At 42.3% G+C, this 23,351-nt stretch overlaps 1 long non-coding RNA gene across 1 annotated transcript in view; it reads left to right on the forward strand.

The window, feature by feature from the left end:
- LOC102258123 overlaps window positions 1-11,887 on the forward strand; it is a 17,084-nt gene extending 5,197 nt beyond the window's left edge. Inside the window, exons 2-3 of the long non-coding RNA XR_313805.2 lie at window positions 5,595-5,680; window positions 11,091-11,887. This is a non-coding gene — a long non-coding RNA (uncharacterized LOC102258123). The remainder of the gene's footprint in view (window positions 1-5,594; window positions 5,681-11,090) is intronic.
- Window positions 11,888-23,351: the final 11,464 nt, after the last annotated feature.

Consider the following 23,351-nt stretch of genomic DNA (forward strand, 5'->3'; position numbering starts at 1 on the left):
TACTTAATATTTGTTAATTAGTTAATAAGTACTGTGGTGAATAGATGTATTTCACATAGTCAACTGGAATATTCATAGTTGATATGGGATTTTTCTAATTAGCATATGTTACAAGACCAATGGCATATAGTATATTTCCCCCTAAGTTTCAAGTATGGAGTAACGAAACATGCCTTTATGATGTACCAATATTTGTGCTATACTAGACTGTCAAAGAGAAAAAGGAAGGTGAGACAAAAGAAATGGGTAAAAATAAAAGAGAGCAATCTCATTATTCAGTGAGCTTCTTTTTTTAAATGGCATGATCAAAAAGGTTGAAAATCTTGTGTCTGTATACTGTCTTTTTAAAGAGCTTCCTTTCTCCAGTAAGAAAATCTTTCAATAGTTTCTTATGAAAATTTACAAATATGCAGAAAGAATGAAAAGTTGTGAATACCCATATAACAATAACTGAGACCCTAGAAGTAATATTTTACTATCCTTGTTTGATTATATATACCATATCCAACTATCTACCCCTCTGTTCCTCCATTTAAAAAAAATTTTATTGCTTTTAATATGTTTTTTTAAATTGATTTCAGAGAGAGGAAGGGAGAGGGAGAGAGAGAGAGAGAAACATCAATGATGAGAGAGAATCATTGATTGGCTACCTCCTGCTCACACACCCTCAATGGGGATCGAGCCAGTACCCAGGCATGTGCCCTGACCAGAAATTGAACCATGACCTCCTCGTTCATAGGTCGATGCCACACCAGCCGGGCTCTGTTCCTCCATTAATATATCTTAATATTTTGATGCATTTCACATTAGTACACTTTAGTACAAGATATTAGTATACTTTAGTACAAGTCATTCTACAACATTACCTCTAAGGCTATGCCTGCTGAAGTATTTAAATTCAATATTTGTTTATTTACAGTGCTTCCCTTTAAGTAAAATTTATATATGATAAAAACAGAATTTTGAAAAACAGTAGGCATTCACTATCCTAAGTTCTAATTTGGAAGGTACAATTTCTGTGTTTATGGTGGAGGGATATGGACCCTTCCCAGCCTCAATCCCCATCACTCAGGTAAGCCTTCAGCATGGAGCAGGGGACCACTGGTAACTCAGCACCAGTACTGGGACGGAAGAGGTGTCCGGGCATACACAATTAATTCCAAGGTCTCTTCCCATTCTTAGAACCAGTTTTACTTTCTTTCTCCTGCAGGCCCATGAAAAGTAACACATTTGCTTTTGCACAATCACCAACTATTTTTCTACTTGGGTTCTTCTCTTCCTCTTCCCTTTCCTCCCCTACTTTGCCCAATCAGCCTTCTCTTTTCTACTTCCACCAGACTCCTATTTTTTTTCTCAGAACAAGAGAACAAATCTCTTCATTTTTCAAATCATTCTACAAGATTCAATTTCAGGGAAATGGTTATGGAAAGCAAAGATGGGGACTTAAAGAATCATAAGAACTCTTCAAGACCTTAGTTTTTCTTGGTCTTAACAAAAAACGAGTTAAGAATTGCCCTCTCACAACCTCTTCTTGAATCCATCTCTTGGATCCAGTCTTGTGGATGTGATTTATCCATTACTTTCTTAACTGAACCCTAGACCAAGCTCCTCTAAGATTTTTATTGGGACAGTCTTAGGAATGAGGACATTCTCCATGCTTCCAAAATCTGCTAAGTTTGGACTATAGCATCCAGTCACCATCTCTGGTCCATTGCACTTCCACCCAGTAGCAGCACAAGGCCTACCTTTTAAGTTATACCCCTGACCCTGGCCCTGGCCCTCACCCTGGTTAAGGAAATTCTCAAAGCTTTCTTTCCCCAGGCTTTGGTCCAAGTGTATATGGCAATTGCTTTCTAGGTGGTGTCTCCCTCAGGCCATCTCTCTTCATTCAGTTCAGCATGCCTAAAGCTTTCATCAGATACTAGGTAAAGATATCATTACGTAGTTATGGCTGAGTATATCTTTGGCTGGAATTCCGCCAACTTGCCTATTTTTATAAAGCACTAATTGGTAATAACAGACTGGTTAAGATTTAGGTTCTATAGGAAGACTAACCATTCAACCAATGCATTATTCCAGGCCAAGTTACTGAACCATTTGAAGCTTCACTTCTTCAAGACTTTCTGTATTACATTACATTTGTATATGTTATATAATAGGTAAGTTGTATATACATAAGATGTATGTTATATAACATATATAATTATATTACATTTTATTCAGTATATATAATGTATTTGGCACAGTGCCTGGCACCTACTTGGTACTCATTGTATGTTAGTGTCATTACTATCATCATCATCAACAGCAGCAGCAGCATATGTACTAACAGAAGGTGCCATCATCATAGAATTCAACTGGCCCTCAGTTGGGATCATCTAACAGATTCTAGCAGACTGACCTCTCTTCCTATGTCCAAATTTGCTTATCTTGATGGATATCCCATTAAAGTGCCCCCCCCCCACACACTTTTTCAAAATACCTTTTTATTGATTTCAGAGAGGAAGGGAGAGGAAGAAAGAGAGATAGAAACATCAATGATGAGAGAGAATCATTGATTAACTGCTTCTTGCATGCCCCCTACAGGGGATTGAGCCTGCAACCCAGGCATGTGCTCTGACTGGGAATTGAACCATGACTTTTTGGTTCATGGGTCAACACTCAACCACCGAGCCACACCGGCCCAACATGTTCCCCATTTTTAAGGTCTAAAAAGCCCTCAGCTTTTAGCGCCTGGTGGAGCAGAAATGACCACTAGAACTCAGTGAATGATTAAGCTCTTCTGTGTGAGTGCTCCAGGGTTTCCTTCAGTGTCCCCATGACACTACCCTCCTTCTTTCAGAATTCTATTACTATAAAATCAATAGTGGAATATGTACAAGCGTAAGTTTAATTTAATTTTAACAAAAGGGGAGAAAAGAGGGATTTTCCCTTTAGGAGGGCCAAAGACCAGCTTCACGGAAGATTAATTACTACTACATCATCTCCTAACCCTTTCTATCCCACATAGCATAGCAGGTGACTGAGGATCTACCAGAGAAATACAGTTTTCAGCAAGAGAGGCTCTGCCCTGGTCCCCTTCCCCCTTCTTGAGAGCTGCATTTCAGAGGACCTGCTCTGCCCCTCCATTGTCATTCCCTGTCCCAGCCCTCCCAATGGGACAGGAAGTCAATGGGTAGAGGAGACATGTTCACCCAGAGCCTGTGCCTCACCTTGTTCCCAGAACATCCCGACTCTGGTGTCCTCTATGCCCGCACACACATCCCTGCATCTCCAACCCGCATGGCTGAGGGTGAAGGGTGCTGCCAGTCGCATGCACTCCTAGACCTCAGAGGTGAACAGAGGAGGCTGCTGGGGAGAAGCCTCAGGTGGGCTGGAGTATCCACGTGTGTGGGAGAAGCTGTGTCTAATGCAAGAAAGAGCTGGGAGTGGGCAGAGGAGGGAGTCAGGCCAGAGGCAACTGTCCACACTGTGCCACATTCAGGCACGGAACTCCAGAGCAGGGGAGAACCCTAAATTCAATCCTGGTCTTAGGAAGGTGTATTTGTCAAGGACAGAGAGTAGAATTTATTTTCGTTAACACTATGTTGGCTTGATTTGTACCTTTTAAATATTTAGAAATATGGTATTGGAGGCCTCCACATGTACTTTGCCCAGGCCCTGCAATGGCTGGGTAAGGCCTGCAACTGAGCTAGAGTTTGTGAAGGTCTCAGTTTTCCAAAAACCTGGTTGGTTGGTCATGGTTATATATTAGTGGCCAAGTAAATCTTTTCCATTAGTACAAAGGGAAGAAGGGTGTTTAGCCACTAAAATCTAGGAAGCCCATTCTCTAGTTGACATTTTTAATTTAAAAATTTTCTTAAAATTAGTAAATTCTAGAAATTTGAAGTTCATATTTTCATATAGAACATTCTATATGTAAAAATGTAAAATTAGTTCTCTTTTCCTCTTCCCCTGTCCCCTGCTGACCCCTGGACCCCCTCTTCTCTTTCTTTTTCTCTTTCCTTCTGGCATATCAAAGAGGTAAACTGTTTTTTTGTTGTTGTTTTTTTTGTACTTAAACTAGCCAGAAAGCCAGCAGCTAGCTGGATTAGGTAGGCTATAGTTAGGATGGCCACAACGAAGGCTATGGACCCATTTTATTGAGCTGCCTGAAGACACAGTCTCTCTTTCACTGCACTAAATTTAGTATTTAGTACTGAAGAGGTGATTAGAAAACAGAGAAGTTAAAAAATTGATACCCAACGAAAGGAGAGTCATTGTTTCATAAAATAAATTCGGGAATAAATATGATAATTTTCTAATTGGGTTATACAAAAGAAAATTCACTGGACAAAAAGAGATTCAGGAAGTATGTTGAGGGAATGTGCCTGGGCTGTGCAGGTGTTTTACACACAAGAAATGATGGGCATGTTAATGTCATTTAGTTCAGCACAAAAAAAACACAGGGGAGAATATAACAAAGTCTAGCACTTGAATCTTGATTTTGTTGCTCACTATGTGTGTGACCTTTGATGCACTTTTAATCCCTCCTTGGGTCTCAGTTTTCTCATACATAAAGTAGGGACAAACCTGCCCTTCTCATAAGGTAGGAATGAAGATTAATTCAGTTAATGTTTACAAAACACTTAGGAGAGTGGCTGGTGTGTAGTAGATGCTGTAGAAGCATTTGTTAAATATCAGAATAAAAATGAAAGAGGAGAAAATTAAAGTTCAGAGAGGTGGTTGAGTTGTGCCCAATCACTCAGTGAATTAATAAAAGATCTTCCATCCAACACAGATATTAAAATATCCTTATTTCAGAAGGTTGCACATTGCCGGAGAGCTGATTTTGGCCAAAATAAAAATATAGTTATGTCTTTTATTATATTTCTAAAGAAGAAACAAACAGAACTTAAAAGAAATATTACAGTACAGTTGTCCTGATAAATGTTTAAGTTTTTGTCCTGCCCCTTCTGTATGTTATATGTTGTTTTTCACATTGTTATTCCCTTTGAAAGTTAACTTCTTATTCTCAGACAATAAGTCTGTCAAGATAGGTCATTACTGAAGTGAGTTCACTACTACAGAAAAGGGGCCAATCCTCCTTGCCCCCGCCCCCTCACACACCATCATTGCACTGTGCACTGTCATTACAAAAGTATTGCAAATAAATGAAGGAAATTGGGAAATGTACAGAGCATACAAAGAAAAATAAACCTCAATCACAATTCCACTATTCTTGAGACAAGCACTGATTGTCCATGATATAATCGTATGGTGTGTGTAAATAAATTCTAAAGAGTGGACTTCAATTGCATATTCTGCTTTGCAACCTACTTTTTAAAAATAAGTATATCAAGAGTGTCTTTCCAAGTCACTGTAATGGTTTTTAAAAACAGAGCCCTTTAATTGCTGTATATTATTTCAATATATAACCCCATTAGTGGGACATTTAAGCTTTTCCAGATTTTCACTATTATAGGTGTAATTGAATGACGTTAAAATTTGAATGTGGCAGAATACATTGAGAATAAACTGGGCTTGTTTTCTAGGCCATGGGTTCATTATAAAATAACAAGTCTTTCTTTCCTTCTCTCCCCAACGACCCGCAGGGGACTCTGAGTCCTGGCCATCTGGACTTTCCTTGGTCCCAGGGGCAAGTCAACAGGCCCTTGTTTTCAAGTGTGTGCTCAGGGAGGTGAGTCGACTGGGAGTTCTAGGTAGGGAAGGGTTAGAGGCTGTGGACATCTAGAGTCATGAGGGAAAAGGGCCAGTCTAGAAGTAGGAGGAAGGGTGGGATATTCTCACTCTGAGAACGAGGTGGGGATTTCTCAGGAGGGAAGAAATCCTCGGGAGGGGGGGTGGCAGGAAGCTGGTGGTGGCATCCTGGAGGTGGCAGAACTTGGAATGGGGGCTGTGGGATGTCTTGGAACTACTCTATATTCCTGTGATTGAGTTTGGTCTGGAGGGCTTGCTATCACCAACAGAGGTGCTAGGCTTTCCAATATGTATCAAGTATAGAGAGCAAAACTCCTAGGAACTACCTTTCCTAAATCTTGTACTATTTAAGCCCAAGGATTCCCCACAATTCCAAGGGATGAAAGAGGAAAACCAGGACTCAGACAAATGATTGAGCTTCCCACCAACCCTAGCTGGTGGTAATAAGCCAGACTTAATTTGTTTGGAAAAATTCCATGGTGCCCATGTATCAGGTGGACTTCACTATTTAAAATGATTGAGCTTCCCACCAACGCTAGCTGGTGGTAATAAGACTTAATTTGTTTGGAAAAGTTCCATGGTGCCCATGTATCAGGTGGACTTCACTATTTGTGCATGTGTAACCTAGTATGCTTGAGCATCTGCTTAGGATAAATTCTTACAAATGAAATCACTAGGAAAGGAGTCCAAATAGCTTAAGGCTTTTGTACATATTGTGCCTTATTTATGAGTTTCTGTATTTTTCAAGTCTACTGATTCTTCTAGGTATCCCTCAGAAAAGATTGTTAGGGAAAAGGAAGAAAAGTAAAATTAGCCAAGCTAATTGATCATTAAGTATAATCCATCATTAAGTCTAAATTTCCATTTATGATCTACCCCATCCCAGAAGACTTCAATTACTGGATTACTTTATTGATAAACTCAAGAGACAGTTAATCATTATGTAAGCAAATAACATAAATTTCCACATGATATATTGACATATACTTTATCATTTATGCAAATTGGCAAGAAATTGCTTAAAAGACTGGAAACAGGCACTAGAATAAATAGAAGTAAACCGAAACCAGCCCCTCCAAACCTGCTGAAAATATCTTAAGTGGCTATTCAGTCATCTTAGGGCAAAACCTAACTCGTTGGCAAACTCCCCAGTTGTATAACCTTGGGCAAATTACTTAACTTCTCTGAGCTTCGATTTCCTCTTCCATAGCAAGGGGTAATAATAGAACTGACTTCATGAGTTGTTGGCAGAATTAAAAGAGTTAATAAATGTGATATACTAGAAAAGTACCTGGCACCTCATGAGCACTGTAGATATCACTATGAGTGGGCAGCATGCCACCCAAGGCGTGCCTCCCTCCTGACCCTCCAGGGTCAGCGCCCGCACTCCCGTCACCCTAGGCCCCGGCTATACTGAGATACTTGCAACACTCTAACCTTTTCTCGCTCTCATTTTTTCAGTTTTTGTACCCTGGAAAGACCTTTACCGCGCCGCCCCCCCCCCTTTCCTAGTGAATTCTATCATCCTTCCAGATTTAGCTCCTCTGTTATCTGTCTCCTTGCAAAACCCTCCATCTGAGCTGGGCACGTTTCTGATGTTCACTTATGAGATTTAGCAGAGTATATTTTAATTGTCCATTTACATGCTGAACTCAGGGAACAGGCCAGATTTATTGTTGTAGCTCCAGACCTCAGCCCCGTGTGCCCATCCCAAATATTCAATAATCATTGGCTGAATGACTGCATTTGTCATAGGAACATTGGGGTGGGAACAGGACTGTTTATATTTGTAGTGTATTCAAGCAGTTCCACAAACATCCCATTCGATTTGTATGGAACAAACAAACAAGGCTAATTCTCACTTTTACGGAGGTGGAAACTGCTCAGGGAAGTAAAAGCCTTGCCTAAGACGTCATAGGAAGCCAGAACAGAAGCCCAGTTCCTCTCACCCGCTCCTGGCACCACTTTTTTCTTGTTTTCCTTTTTTGCATTACAGGGCTCTGTCTTTCTAGAGCAGTCTCTCGAAGACTCTGGGTGCCTTTGGCTAAGGGCTGATCTCTCCAAGTAGGAGTTATAAGAAAGTTAGAAACGACAGCATAAAACCTGGAGATAAATGAGCTGGTTGGAAATGTGGAGTAGGCTGAGGAGGGGAAGGAATAAAGGCCAGGTTTTGGACAGGTGCCTTGGGAAGATGAGCAAATGGCCTGGGGAGGCACCTGCCTTTCGGCTGGAGCTGCGGATCAGAGGGTTCTTATGCCGTTTACTAGGGCTTTAAAGCAACACCACTCATTCTGGCCTCTTTCCTACCTGTCTACCTCCCTGGGCCTCGGAACATTTCAAAACCTGCCTCTGTAATTCTGGTCCATGGCACATGGAGGTGATTCAGGGCTCACCAAGCACGCGGAAACTGGCTGCCCTCCACTTTTCTCCGACCCACTATACGCTTTCCATTCAGAAACTGTGCTCGATGTCTCACCTGGTATTTTTCTCTGCTAAGTCGTCATACTTGGGTTTTAGAAGACTGGGGAGGCAAGAGGGATCCACTCTTAACCATGGTTGTGTTTATGCTCAAGGAGAATGAACACTCTTCAGAATCTCATGCCTCAGATACCAGGAAGAGAGGGGCTGTGACAGCGCTTAATTTCATCGCACCTCCCTGGAGTCTTTAATTAAATGACGTTTTTAGGATTTTGGAGAGTTGAGCTGAAGTGCTCTTTCGTGCTGCCTTTAATTTTCAGTCCCTTCTGCTTTGTGAGCTAGATAACAGTCATCCTTGATACATTACTGTCCAATTTCAAACGGCTCTCAGATCGTGTCTCATTTGTTTCTCACACCCATATGCTTGGAGCACTCGGGATTTAAGCAACTTAAAGTCAGGCAGCAGACCAGAAACTCAGCTCCTGACTGCAGACTCGGGTTCTTTCCTCACCCTTCTGAGGATATTCCTCCCAGGACCTACCTAACTCCCAGGCCCAGGCCAGCCCAGGGGACAATTAGTGGAAGCGTGGGTTAACATTCCTACAATGTAAAGGTTTCTGAAATCAAATTTTGAAGATAAATGGTTTAGGGAGGAAAGACTGAGTGAACTTTTATACCAAGTTATCAAAGGCAGAGTCCCCATTTGAATTCTCATCCCATCAGCATGAACTGTTTTGGCAGAGTAATTGTAAATGATCACGCATTGTAGTCTCAGAAAAGATTTCATGCCCTAGCCTGTTTGGCTCAGTGGCTAGAGCGTTGGCCCACAAATTGAAGACTCCCTGGTTCCATTCTGGTCACGGGCATGTCTCTGGGTTGCAGGCTCCATCCCCATGTAGGAGGCAACCAATCAATGTGATGTGTGTCTCTCACATTGATGTTTCTCTCTCTTTCCCCCTACCTTCCACTCTCTCTAAAAACAAAATTAATGGAAAAAGTTTGGCTCAGTGGCTAGAGCGTTGGCCCACAAATTGAAGACTCCCTGGTTCCATTCTGGTCACGGGCATGTCTCTGGGTTGCAGGCTCCATCCCCATGTAGGAGGCAACCAATCAATGTGATGTGTGTCTCTCACATTGATGTTTCTCTCTCTTTCCCCCTACCTTCCACTCTCTCTAAAAACAAAATTAATGGAAAAATATCCTGAGGACTAAAACAACAAAAAGATTCTGTGCATTTACAATGATAGGCCGTTACAATAAGGCCAGCTGATATCAGGAAGGCAGGGAGATACTGGGTAAAAAGTGTGGACTATGGAATGAAAAAGACCTGGCTCTCAACCCAGCTTTGCCATGGGCGGTCTGTGTGACCTTGAGAAGTTGTTTATTTCTCTGGGCCTTAGTTTCTTAATTTTTGCAATGTAGATAATAACAATTACTTTGTAATGTTGAAGGGTTCACAATACCATATATCTCCAACACTTAGAATACCAGCTCGTAAGCAGGTGCTCAGTAGAAATCTGTTGAATGGATGAAATGAGTTTGAGATAACTTATGGTTTACCTCGCATAGAGCCTGGTGCATGGTGACAAGAGCTTTCAGCTATCAAAATTCTACAGAAGCACTAAGAAGCAGATATGTTTCCCTAAACTAATCTAGCAATGGAATAAAAATCAAGGTGTGTGAAAGAAAGAGATTATTTGTTTGGTTATTGTGAAACCAATTCTCACTGTGGTCATTTCAAAGACCAGAGGGGAAGAAAGTATCTTTTAGATCATCTTTAAACGTGGTTAAGAAAAGGGAATTTACCTCAATCTTCCTCATGCTTTCTGGCTGACAGGTTTAGGCTAGCCGGAACCTCTGGTGAGTTTGTGAAGGTCAGGCCATTGGTACATCAAAATTGCATCACATTTGCACATCTTGTGTAAGTTCACAATGGGCCATTGTCTTCTCTGCCCCAGGGCATGAAGGCTTGTCTGGAAAAGGTTAGTTGTTGCCATTAGGGAACCTTGTGCAGCCAAGACTACAGTGCAATGTGAAGCAGAAATAAACCCTGGGCTCTCCAAACGATTGCCAAGCAATTCACAAATGTGTTTACTTAAGAGGTAAGCATAACACATAATCTTGTATAATATTATGTCTAGGAAAGTTCTGTGACTCTAGCCTGTAAACAGGGCATGCGCCCTGACCAGGGATCGAACCATGACCTCCTGGTTCATAGGTTGATGCTCAACCACGGAACCATACTGGCCTGGCTTTCTTTTTTCTTGGCATACCTGAAACTAGTTTTGATTAAGAGAAACAGCATTAGCCTTAGAACCTCTACAAGCAAAAGGTGCCATTGGCATTTCTCCAGTGAAGTGGATGGAGGGGGGAGAAGGACCGACGAAAAAGGAGTAACCTTCTGTATTGATTTGTATTTCACAGTGTTTCAAGAGCTAGGAAATGTAAAGCTTTGAAATAGTGAATCCAATAACATAGACCTAAAAAACCACCCGATCCAGGCTTTAGGCAACTGAATGTCTAAATCTTCTAAGATATGTAATATTGAGTATTTCTCAACTTGAAGATCTTCAGGGATAGAGGCATCCCTGTCTGCCTCAGTAACCAACTGGAGGGTTAAAAAAATTTTTCTATCTCCAACTAAAACTTCTTTTATCTTCAAAATGGTAAATGGCAACTAATCAATCAATCTTCTCGTGGCAGACAAATAGATTGTTTGGCCCCGACCCCCATTCCTAATCACCTTTTCCCTGCTTGTCTCCACCATAGGAGCTGGGAAAGTTGACTCACTTTTCCAGCTTTCCTTGCAGAAAGAAGTGATGATGTGAAAATTCTAGCTGATGTGCAGTGGTTGGATATCTGCTGAGGGTGGCGATGGAGCAGGGTTCTGGATAAGCTTTTGTTTTTCTGATACAGATTGATTAAATACGTCTTGAGACACCACTTTTCCTTTCTTCCTGTCCTAAATGCAGATGTGATGCCTAGAGCTATAATAGCCACCTTGGAGCCATGAAGGAAAAGGCCAAGAGAATCACAGACATTGATCCCACATTTGTGAGCTATTGAACCACTGCCAGCAACCACTAACCTCCAAACTCCTAATAAGAAAAATCCATTCCTATCCCTTTAAGTCACTGCCGTTGGGCTTTCTATTCTATTTACAATTGATCTCAGTGCTATCTGAAATGCATCATCTGAAAGACTTCGTGGCCGGAGAGTCATAAATCCATTCAATTTCTCCAGGCAGGCTCTGTTCTCTGACTGCACTTTCCTAAATCCCTCCCTTCCCCAATCAAATCTGGCTCATGGAGGCATTGGCTTCTTTGTTGCTTTTCTCTATTTATCCTGGAGTTAGCTCTCTCTCTCTGCCACCCCATCCCTAGATCTGCTTCATCTTTAAGGGCACATACTTGTCTGTAGTCTCTTTTGTAGACCCAGCTCTACACGGTTCCCCAGTAAGACACATGTGTGTTTCTGTGCAGCCTAGATTTTCCTGTGCGGTCTCATTGTAGTTTCCTTTCCCATCACTCTGTAAACGCATTTACACTTGTTACATCACATGTCCTGTTTTGTTGTGTTTGTTACATCACATGTCCTGTTTTGGGGGACAGTAATAAAATTAATTCAGTGTCTCTTAGTTCTATATTAGTTTATAGAATAATGCCAGTGCCCCTTCCTGCTTTAGCTTCTCACAAAACAAATTTTCCAGCTATAATGCAGTTCACTGGTTTCTCCAAGTCCCTCTGCTAGAAATGCAAAGCAGGGGCAGAAGAAATGCATTGAATGGAATGAAGAAATTACATAAATAGCCATGGGTTACTTAAAAATGCTACATAGCATTAGTTCTTCCATCATTTCAGGTAACCATGGACCTTCTATAAATAAAAAGGAGTTTCTATAAAGCAGTTTTGATTCTAGAAGTTTCTTTATAATCACAGCTCCAATGCAAAAGTTTTTTTAAAAAATCTTTTATTGATTTCAGAGAGGAAGGGAGAGAGAGAGAGAGAGAGGGAAACATCAATGATGAGAGAGAATCATTGATCGGCTGCCTCCTGCACACCACACACTGGGAATCATGTGCCCCAACCAGGAATTGAACAGTGACCTTCTGGTTCATAGGTTGAAGCTCAACCACTGAGCCACACCAGGTGGGCCAAAAGTTTTTTGTTTTATTTAATAAGACTCAATTTCTCTTTAGTCAAAGTAAGAAAACTTACCCCTAGAAATTGAATAATTATTAAATAAAATAAGATGGTTGAATTCGATTACCTTTAAGGCTCCTTCCAGCTTCAAATATGTGATTAGAAAACACTTTTCAGACTTTCATTTGATAAAGTTCATCTCTTCAAATGATCAAGTGATAATTTAGGGAACTACAGAAATCTATTTCCTTCTCTTCCTGAACAATTGGTCCCAAAGCCATTAGGTGAAGAAGACAAAAGTAGAATTTCACAGTATGTGTGTGCGTGTGGGGTGGGGGGGAGTGAGACATGATAATGACATCCCAGAATGGGTTGTCAGAGCCCAAGTAAGCTGAGGAGGTTGTCCCCATGGAAGGGTGGCTCAGTGTGGAGGCTTGGAACCTAAATGAGGGAGAATGGTCAGATAACTAAGTATATTAAGAGTAATGGAAACCACGTGTATTAGTCAGCTTGGGCTGCCATAATGAAATACCATAGACGAAGTAGCTGAAACAACCTAATATTCTATTTTCATGGTTCTGGAGGCTGAGATCGGCATGTCAGCATGCTCCAGCTGGGTGGGGAAGTGGGGGAGGGGCTCTTCCTGGCTTCTGTGCCTTCACCTGGTGGGGAGTCTGGGCACTGCGGGCACTAAATCCGTCAGGAGGGTACCACCTCCCTGACCTCACCCCAACCTATTCAGCTCCCAAAGGCCTGTCAGCAAATGCCATTGTGTAGGGGTTAGGGCTTCAACATATGGATTTTTGGAGAAACAATTCAGTTTACAGTTTACATGTTTTTTCATTATCACAAAAGGGAGGTGTGAATTAGAAATACATAACGGGAGAAAAGTAGAATAAACCTATGGGGTTGGATTGGAAGTGGAGAAATTAGTATGAACTCATGATTTTCAACCTATAGATAGATATAGAATAAATATAAACAAAGTGTGTGTAAACATGTGTGTTTGCATCTACACTGAGTGGCCAGATTATTATGACTTCGTTGGGCCACCTTTTGCCTTCAATACTGCGGCGATTCTTCTTGGCATTGACTCCAAGAGATGTTGAAAGGTGATGCGAGGAATCTGACACCATGCCTGATGAATAGCACCGCCCAGTTCTGTGAGATTTGATGGTTGTGGAACCAGCTGCCTGATGGTTCTTTTAACTTCATCCCACAAATGCTCAATTGGATTGAGATCTGGTGATTGTGGGGGCCACCTAAGCAAGGTAAAGTCTCCCTCATGTTCTTGAAAGCACTCCTGCACAATATGAGCACCATGGCATGGTGCATTGTCTTGTTGGAAGAAGCCATCTCCATTGGGATACGCCATCAACATGATAGGATGAACTTGATCAGCAACAATACTTAGGTATGTTGTGCTATTCAGACATTGTTCCACACGAATTAAAGGGCCCAAATCATGCCAGGAAAACATGCCCCAAACCATAACACTGCCCCCACCAGCTTGAAGGGTTGTACTCATGCATGTGGAGTGCATGCTTTCATGCTGTTTCCGCCAAATTCTCACTCTGCATCTGCATGATGAACTGGAAACGTGATTCATCGGACCACATGACTTTTTTCCAATGCTTGACTGTCCAATCCTTGTGTTCCTGTGCGAATTGGAGACGTTTTATCTTGGTAACTGCAGACAGAAAAGGTGTTCGAACAGGCCTTCGGATGTTTTGCTGATACTCGTTCCATGGCTCTGAGCACCAACAATCATCCCACATTCAAAAGCTGTTAAATTGCGTTGTTTACCCATATCTTCAGAAAAAAATCACTTCTACTGTCGTGGTAAACAACCTGCTTCCCTATTTATAATGGTCTGGCCCTCTAGCAACTTCAGCGCAAAATTATAGCTAATTTGCCTACAAACGTCAGGTGGCCATAATAATCTGGCCACTCAGTGTATATTCACTAGCTCTGTCCACTAAGAGTGCTTGGGAGCAGTCCTGTTGGCAGAAATGAACACATTTAGGGGCCAGATATTGGCTTCTCCACTAAATGGAACCAGGGCTCCTCAGAGCAATGGCTAATTCCAGGGTTGGGGCAGGCGAAGCACGCCATGAGCCTGAAGCACATTTCTGTGCCAGAAACCAAGGAAGTGCTCAAGGAATGATGGATGGAGTCCTATAAAAAAGCACAGACTCACGCTTGAATGAGTTTCTACTGCCAAATGCAGGATAATTTCAGCACGAAGAGAAATAATTTTATAAATAGATTTAACAGAGCAAATAAAATAGGAACTTATGAATCCGTACATTTTCATAAATAAAGTGAAACTTGGGTGAGAAATGGGATATTTGCATAGTTACAAAATACCACCCCACAGAAGATGTATTCCTTAGAAAGCGAAAAGCAGTAACTTGGCAGGAGAGAAGCCCAGCGAACATTACCTGAAGCAATGGAACAGCACAGCGCCTCTAAGGGGACAAACTGAAATTGTGTACTACCTGTCAGGGCGTAAAGAGAACGGAGCACCACTTCTGTGTTATTCTTGCCAAAGATGTAGAACCTGAATCAAATCACGAGAGAGGAGCAATAAATCCAAACTGAGGGATGTTCTACAGAGTAACTATCCTGTACCCTTCAAAGTATGTCAGGCTCATGAAAACCAAAGAAAGATTGAAGAGCTGTTTCCAACAGAAGAAAGAGAAGATGGGTGCTAATGCAATGTGTGATTGCAGACTGGATCCTTTCACTATAAAGGTGAGACAGTGATGAGAAAATAGGAGAAACCTGAATAGGCTCTGAGGATTAGAGGGCAGCAGTGTGTCAATGTTAATCTTCTGACTTTGATGGTGATGCTGGGGTCACGTAGGAGACTACCCATGATCGTAGAAGAGAATCTACACTGAAGATTTCAGGGTGATGGGGCAGCACTCACCCTCCAATGGTTCAGAAAAGAAAAGGTCTTTGTATTGTAGCTCTAATTTTTCTGTAAATTCGTGATTATTTTGAAATTTAAACATTTTGAAAATTAAGCATTTTCCATAATGAGTCTGAAACAAAACCCAATGAAATTTAAAAGCAAAATCAACAAGTTTCCATTATAAAAAAGCTGCCAGTCCAAAGCCATAGAATGTACAACACCAACAGTGAACTGAAGTAAACTATAGACCCTGGGTGATTATGATGTGTCAGTGTAGGTTCATCTGCTGTAACAAATGTGCCACCCTGGTGGGGAATGTTGATCATGTGGGAGGCTATGCTTGTGTGGGGGCAGGAAGCATATGGAAACATTTCTGTACTTTGCTCTCAATTTTACTGTGAACCTAAAAGTGCTTTAAAAAATAGCCTTTAATAAAGAAAAAAAGGACAGCAACCTATTTGTTGTAGAGTTTGCACAAATATAAACTGAGCCTTATTATATGATACAAGTATACACTTAGCCTACTTGACAGGCACTTACTAGACACCTATGTAATGCAAGACCAAGTGCCGTAAGGATTTTTAAAACCTAGTCTGATGTGGACGCTGCCTGCAAGGAACTCACAGGTGGTTATTTATATATGCATGCCCCTTTATGACTCTAGTGGACAAAGCATTTATTTAAACCTCTCCTTAAAACTACACACATTAACAACTAACTGCAGAAAAGGAAGGAAACTAAGCTATGAGTTCAGTCACCTTAATAACACAAAAGAAAGCAGTCACATTCAGAGCGAGTTGTAGATTCCTGGAGCCAAACTCTCATGGCATACAAATAATATAAACCACCTCGGTTTATATATACTTGATTAAATCTCTCTGGTGACGTTTATCTTTTACCTTCACTATGAAATGATGATACACACATTGAAATTAGACTAACCTAATAAAGAACTGCTTATTTTTTAAAGCAATGGATATTTCTAGCAGTCCAGTTGCCGGGGAGTGGGGGTGAGGGTGGGCGGTATTGTTGAGCCAGGTGATGACCTTCAAAGAGGATTATGTGCTTCTTCGAACGGCCTCTTACTACTTTGACATCTTGCTTTGCAGAGCATGTCCACTGCTCATTCAACTGAACTTTTGTTTCCAATTGCAAATGCCAAGTCCAAGTGATAGCACATCCCCAATCAAAATTCTCCAAAAGCTCCCAATTTAAATTTCTTCCTTCACCAAAGGAATGTATTGGAAATAGTAATAGAATTCTTATTAATATTATTGTGCACAAAATAGAAAAACCTAAGGTTCAGCTTAAATAGCCTTTTAATCATTTTCCATTTTTAAATTTAGATTTCAGATAAACCTATACAACTTATAGTTGCAAACTCAGATCTTAGGCAACAATCCTTCATGTGATTGGCTAAATCAAGCCACATATCCTATATAATAAAACCCTAATATGCAAATCGACCAAATGGCGGAACTATCGGCAGAACGACTGGTCGCTATGATGTGCATTGACCACCAGGGGGCAGACGCTCAGCGCAAGAGTTGCCCCCTGGTGGTCAGTGTGCTCCCCAGAGTGCCGCTCAGCCCGAAACAGGCTCACGGCTGGCGAGCACAGTGGCAGTAGCGGGAGCCTCTCCTGCCTCCATGGCAGCACTAAGGAGCAGTGAGCCGAGCAGTAAGGAGCAGCGACCAGGCAGGCAGTAAGTAGAAAGGGGTCCCGGACTGTGAGAGGGATCCTGGACTGAGAGAGGGATGTCTGACTGCCGACATAGGCCCAGCCAGCAGGTGGACATCCCCTGAGAGGTCCCAGACTGAGAGAGCGCACAGGCTGGGCTGAGGGACACAACCCTCCTCTCCCCCCCAGTGCACAAATTTCATGCACTGGGCCTCAAGTATATATATATTTTAGAGAGGAAGGGAGAGGGAGAGAGAGATAGAAACATCAATGATGAGAGAGAATCATTGATCAGCTGCCTCCTCACAATCCATAGTGGGGAATTGAACCTGGGACCCTTCAGTTCTCAGGTCGATGCACTATCTACTGAGCCAAACCGGCTAGGGCTAAAACAAATATTTTTCTCATTTTGGTAAACCACATTCTTATTTCTGTGTTGTTTTGTAACCTTTGTCAGTAGTCAAGGGTTCTTTAATTTATCTATGTAGCAAACATCTCCAACAGCTTACTGCTTCTAGCATCATACTAGGCACAGAGACACATCAGTTAACAAGACTGCCATGGTCCCTGCCCTCACACAGCTTCACTGTTCTGTGTGTAGCCCAATGGTGGACTGCAAGGCCATATGCAAATTTGGAGAGTTTAACCACAGTCAGGGGTACAAGCAAAATAAATTATGACATTAAATAAATTGTGAAAACTTTATTGGGGATCATGAAGTTAGAGGACTGATAAACACTTAACTTGGTTTAGTTGCAACCACCTTTTCTAGAAAAAGAGGAGAGTGGACAATTTTAGAGTTTTAGAAATTCTGTTTTTGTTTGTTTATTTGGTCTATGTATTACATAAAAGTCTTGCTTGGTTTTCATACATAATGATGAATTGTTGGCCAATTATCTGGTTTGATTTTTCCAAAAGTTGGGATAGATTGGCCCCATTTAGTCCACATTTTTCTGTCTGGTTTCTTTGACACTGATATCATTAGACACGATTCAGAATTCAGGTGAGAATGAGAGTAGAGATCATTGAAAAAAAGGGAAGCTAATTAACTGGTCCAGGTGGGCTTTAGCTTTCGTGAATATGTATAAAATATACAACTACAAGGGACCAGTCGTGATAAGCAGCCTGGAAGGCAGAGAGGATAAAGGAAAGAACCTGGGCTTTGGCACCAACTGGCCACTTTCATGTGATCCTGGGCAAGCTGCTTGAACTCTGTAATTCTCGTCTGTGGAATGCGAGGAGTAATATCTATCACATAGTGCTGCTGTGAGAATTAAAATGAGATAAATTATGTGACTGTTGCAGGCCTACATGTAAAGGTCCTTCGCGTGCACAGGAATGCCTTGAGATGACTCCTGTTTGTCAGTCCTACCTAGGGTGTGTGTGATCTAATCTACTTGAATCTCTAACAGGTGAACAGTTAATAATGTCTAATCAGTTGCTGCATTAGTTAGGATGGCTAGGTTATACTGCAGTAACATGCAACCCCTACATCTCAATGGCTTTCAAAGAAATTAAAAAGGTTGTTCTTTTTGTTTTTCACTTAAGCAGAGGCCATTGCAGGTCTGTCCGACTCTTTAGGGAAGCTAACCTCCTTTGAAGGGCTCAGCAAGATACCTCCTTATGCAAATAGGCTCCTGTGAAGCTGAGGCTGGAGGGGGTTGTGCAATGAGGATGTGATGCTTTGGCTCAGATAAGAAATGCCATTTCTACTCACTTTTCATTGGTAAAAGCAAGACATGTGGACATGCCTAAACTAAGGAACTATAGAAGGGTAATCCTCTGTGTTCCCAAAAGAGAGATGCAGAAATATTGGTGCCAAGCACTGGGGCCTACTAGTTTACCACAGTCAATGATCTCTAATCAAAAGAGGAACAGGGGTGGTGGTGTCTGTGGGGGTGTTAAAAGGTACTAGAAAAGTTATTAGAATTCTAAACTTTGCAAAATACACGCAAAACTTATTGGCCACTCTAGTGATTTCTGAAAATGATACTCTGCTTTAAAATAATAAGGCTGTTCCTTTACTTATATATTGCCATCAGCATATTTTCTATTCCCTATTTTTCATCTTTTCTGCACTTTTGTGACTCCAAGAAGTGGCAATGAATAGTACCAAGCACATAGTAAGTGCTTACAACTCATTTGTTGATTGATTAACACCATCCCAAAGAAACCACATTTGTCAAGGCAATGAATTGATATATTATGTCCAAAGTCACAAGGCAGCGAGGGAGCCAGAAAGAGACTTTCATGCTTACTGCCATTGGCCACAAGACTACCTTTATTACTTCCTTGAGAAAAGTTGGCACCAGGAGAGTTATTCATGTTTGTTGGCAGTTTTCAAAGGTGATTACCGAGAGTAGCCTTGGACTGTAGTCCTGCCTAGAATGTCGGGAGCAGTAATGGTGTAAACACTGTCAGGCACAATTAAAGAAAAGTCCCGACTGCAGGTCACTTCACAGCATCTGCCCAGAGAGAGAAGTACAAACTGCCACTCATCTTCCAAAACTCAGCTCACATGCCACTTCCTCTGTAAAGTCATTGCTAATGCCCACTCAGAATTAGTAGTCTCTGTGGATTTTTATACTTCTGGTGCTAGAGGGTCAAATTTATATTCATAGCATTTCCAGGTCCTTTTCTGGATTTTTTTTTTCTACCTCCCTGAAGAAACAGATCTGAGATTGTTCAGATTTACTGCCCCAGCATCTGAGATTCTTCTTAGACAAAAGGGGACAAAAAGAACTCTTTGCTGAATGAAATAGAAGCCTTGCACTCACTTTAAAAAACCCAGACGGCAGAACTTGCCTCAGCCCTTGCTGTGTTTTACAAACCAACATCTATATGCAAAGAAGGAAGGTGGGGACATCACGTTTGTATGCTCAGTCCATGCCAGAGAGAGAAATTGGTTCCATCTAGAGCCAAGGTTTCCTGTACAATTCAATTTGATCCCCAATGGCCAAGCCGATTGTCAGCTCCAGCCTTTCTTCGCAGTAAACCTTAATCCCTCATAATTTGCCATGAAATTAGTGGGAGTTGGCTGTTGCAGGCGTGAATAACAGAGGTCTAGTTCAAAGCTCCCCAGGCCTATTTAGGCGAGGTGGGGATGGGGCTGCGCCCTGAAGAGGAGCAGGTGGAATGAGGATTAGGTCACATGGTGGAAAGGGGCTGCAGTGGGCAGGCAGCTGGTGAAGTCCCAGGTGTGTGTGAGTTGGCAGGGGTACAAAGAGAGGAGAGCTGCAAACAGCTCAAAGTCCCTGGGCTGTGCAGCTGCTTGTTTGGCACTTTCGTAGGACCCACCTGTAGTGTTGATGGACACAACCCACTGCTAGGAGCTGGGAACAGAAAGGTGTGGCGGCCCCACCCCTCCCGGCAGAAGGCAAGAAGCAAGCTTGCTCAAGGGCTACCGAGGAAAGGATCTCTCTGGCACTGTGTAGCCCTCAGTGCTGACGACAGGGCCGGTCTGGCTTTTCTTCTCAAAAGGTGGCCTTTGGGGGACTAAGATATAGATATTTATTTTCTTTCCAATCTGGGGCCTATTCCCAAGTACACGTAGAAAGTGAAAAACTCCCTGAGCTGGAGAGTTAAGTCAACAGGCAGAGATGCTCAGGGAGAAAACACAGGCTCAAGGCCGAGAGCAAAAATAAATGATGATCCCTTGTCCTGGGCTGCGGGGAGTTCATGTAAACAAACTCATCATAACAAGCCCTCCGTAATCTGTTTCTGTCCCACTGCTAATCGCTTCTGTGGTTTCTGCAGAGTGGAACGCATTCTCCGTGCGGAGGCTAGTATTTCAGATTTAGTTACTGTGAATTATGGAACTTCTCTTGATCCCCGAGGACAAAAGGGAACTGCTGGCCACAAATCCAAACAACTGCTGTTCCTGCCGGTGAAACAGCAATCTTTCTCGGGTGCACGGGATTGTAAAGAGCGGCGATCTCTTCTCTCCCATTAAGGCCAGCCTCCAGAACAATCCCGGAGCAGGTTAAGTCCATTCCTCACCACTTACTGCTCTATTTTAGCGTCTCCCATCTCTGCTTCTAAATGCAATTCGTAGAGCCTGCTGATCTGCCCACGCGCAACATCAATCCACCCATTCTTCTTACTCAGAATCCCAGTGTGTGTGTTTGGAAGGGGGGCGGGGAGACATGAGAACAAGGGCATCACGTGCAGGACTCACTCACAGACTGAAGCATCTGGGTATGGCTGTGACATTGATTGTCAAGAAGATGTAAGCAAAGAATGAACGTGTGGGAAAGACTTTTGTTTTCCCTATTCAAGCCCCACCCACTCTAGATCGGCCTTCTTTCCTACCTGGAGTGAAGACGTGGCTTCTAGAGTACCTCTTGCTCCCATGAAGATGAAAGCTTTCCGCAAAGGTGTCGGAGCAGGGGGAGAGAAGGAGGCTGGCCCTCAGTGGCATGCTGAGCCACACCACCGACCCGGACTACTTAACCCTGAGCTTCCTGTTATAGAGGAGAACCCGGTGGTTCCCAAATTCCAGTGGGCATTGGAATCACCTGGAGGGCTCATTAAGCCCAGGTTTCTGAGCTCCCCCTCCAGAGAGTCTGATTCAGAATGTCTAGATGGGGGCCGGAAGCAAGTTCCCAGGGGATACTGCTGCCCATGGCTGAAGACCATGCTTTGAGAACTACTTAGTAAATTGTTTAGACTGCCGTCTGTTGAAGCCACCGTTTTCCTAGAGTCATACCGTTCCTACTGATACACTCTAACACCTCAATAGCTGTCCGGCTCACCTAATCCTTTAATTCCAGAAAGGGGCTGAAAAGGCATTTAACCACAAGGAGTAAATAACGAATGAGGTTTATAATATACTGGAGGCCCAGTGCCTGGCCTGTGGTATCGGGCTGAAACCGGCTCTCCGACTTCCCCCGAGTGGTCTGGGATTGTGAGAGGGTGCAGGCCAGGCCAAAGGACCCCACTGGTGTACGATCGGGCAGGGAAGGGATGTGAGAGGTTGGCTAGCCAGGGAGGGACCCTGGGAGGGCTCCAGGGTGTGTCCAGCCTGTCTTGCTCAGTCTCCATCGCTGGACCCCAGCAGCAAGCTAACCTACCGGTCATAGGGACTGGTCGAGGGGTTGACTGTCTGCCCCCTGGGGGTCAGTGCATGTCATAGTGAGTGGTTGAGCGGCCTTAGCATATCATTAGCATATTATGCTTTGATTGGTCGAACAGCCGACCAGTCGACCAGACATTTAACATATTAGGCTTTTATTATATAGGATTTGGGTTCTGATCAGAGAGGAATCATTAAATCAAAGAAAAGAATCTCAGTGTTTAACTTTGGGGCATCATTGCAGCTGAATGCAAGGATGAGACATTTTGGAGCTGGAGGACTTACCTGGAACCTCTGAAATCATACCAGAGAGACACTCACCTTTTATACTTATGGTGGATTTTCTCTGGCACACTTTCCTTCTTTCTAGAGGCAGTAGAATACATTAGCTATTGGACTTGGGGCAAATGTTTAAACTTCTCTGAACCTCAGTTTTCTCATCTGTAAAATTGGAAGGATACTCATCACAGGGGTTTATTGTAAGACATAAGTGATGTGGGGGAACTAGAAGCCACCTGAGTGTTCATTATTGGGAGGATGGGCCAGTAAGGTGTGTGAGTGAATATGACAGATGATTATGTAGTAGTCAGAAGCAAGACAATAGTGCACAACAGCAACACAGACATTAAAAACACAGTGCTTAGTGAAAACAGACATATGATGCAAATGTTATAAGTTAAAAAAATAAAAATAGATGCATACTCAAAAATATTAATTAAGCACAATATAAACAAAGATATATATTAAATATATTATTTTGGTTGTCTGTGAGGGGTGAAGGAATGGGAGTAGGACATGGATATAAAACTGTTTTTAAAAAAGTAAACAAATGTCTATGAGGTTGGCAAAAATCAAAGTGTCTGATGATACCAAATTTTAATGGAAACATGGAGAAAAGGAAGCTCTCATGTCCTGTTAATAGGAGTGCAAATTAGTGCAAATCTGTGCTACAGCTTACTATTATTCCCAATATCGATTTCCCTTCTTCTATGAAGTTGAACCCTGATTCTGTAACCTGGCACATGGCCACTCAGAATAACTCTCCATTTCCCAGACTCCTTTGAAGCTAGATGTGTCTATGTGACTAAGATCTAGCCAATGGTAGATGATTGGAAGTGTCATTTGAAATTTCCAGGGCTTATCCTTAAATCAGGGGAACGTCCGGTCTGAGGGCCATATAAGGCCTGAGAAATCATTTGGTCTGGCCCTCATTAAGGGTGAGTTAATTAAAAGTTTGACCAAATAGAGCAGGCTAATTTTTAAGTTGATAATTTTGTATAGCCCTCGAATGATACTATAATATCCAAATGGCCCTTGGCAGAAAAAAAATGTTCCCCATCCTTGTTTAAATGCCGGGGTCTCCATAAATAAGTGGGGGCAAAAGGGATGGCAGAGTGAGATGGAAATGATCAGTCAT

This window comes from Myotis brandtii, unplaced genomic scaffold (genome assembly GCF_000412655.1).
Source record: "Myotis brandtii unplaced genomic scaffold, ASM41265v1 scaffold311, whole genome shotgun sequence".
Lineage (NCBI taxonomy): Eukaryota > Metazoa > Chordata > Mammalia > Chiroptera > Vespertilionidae > Myotis > Myotis brandtii.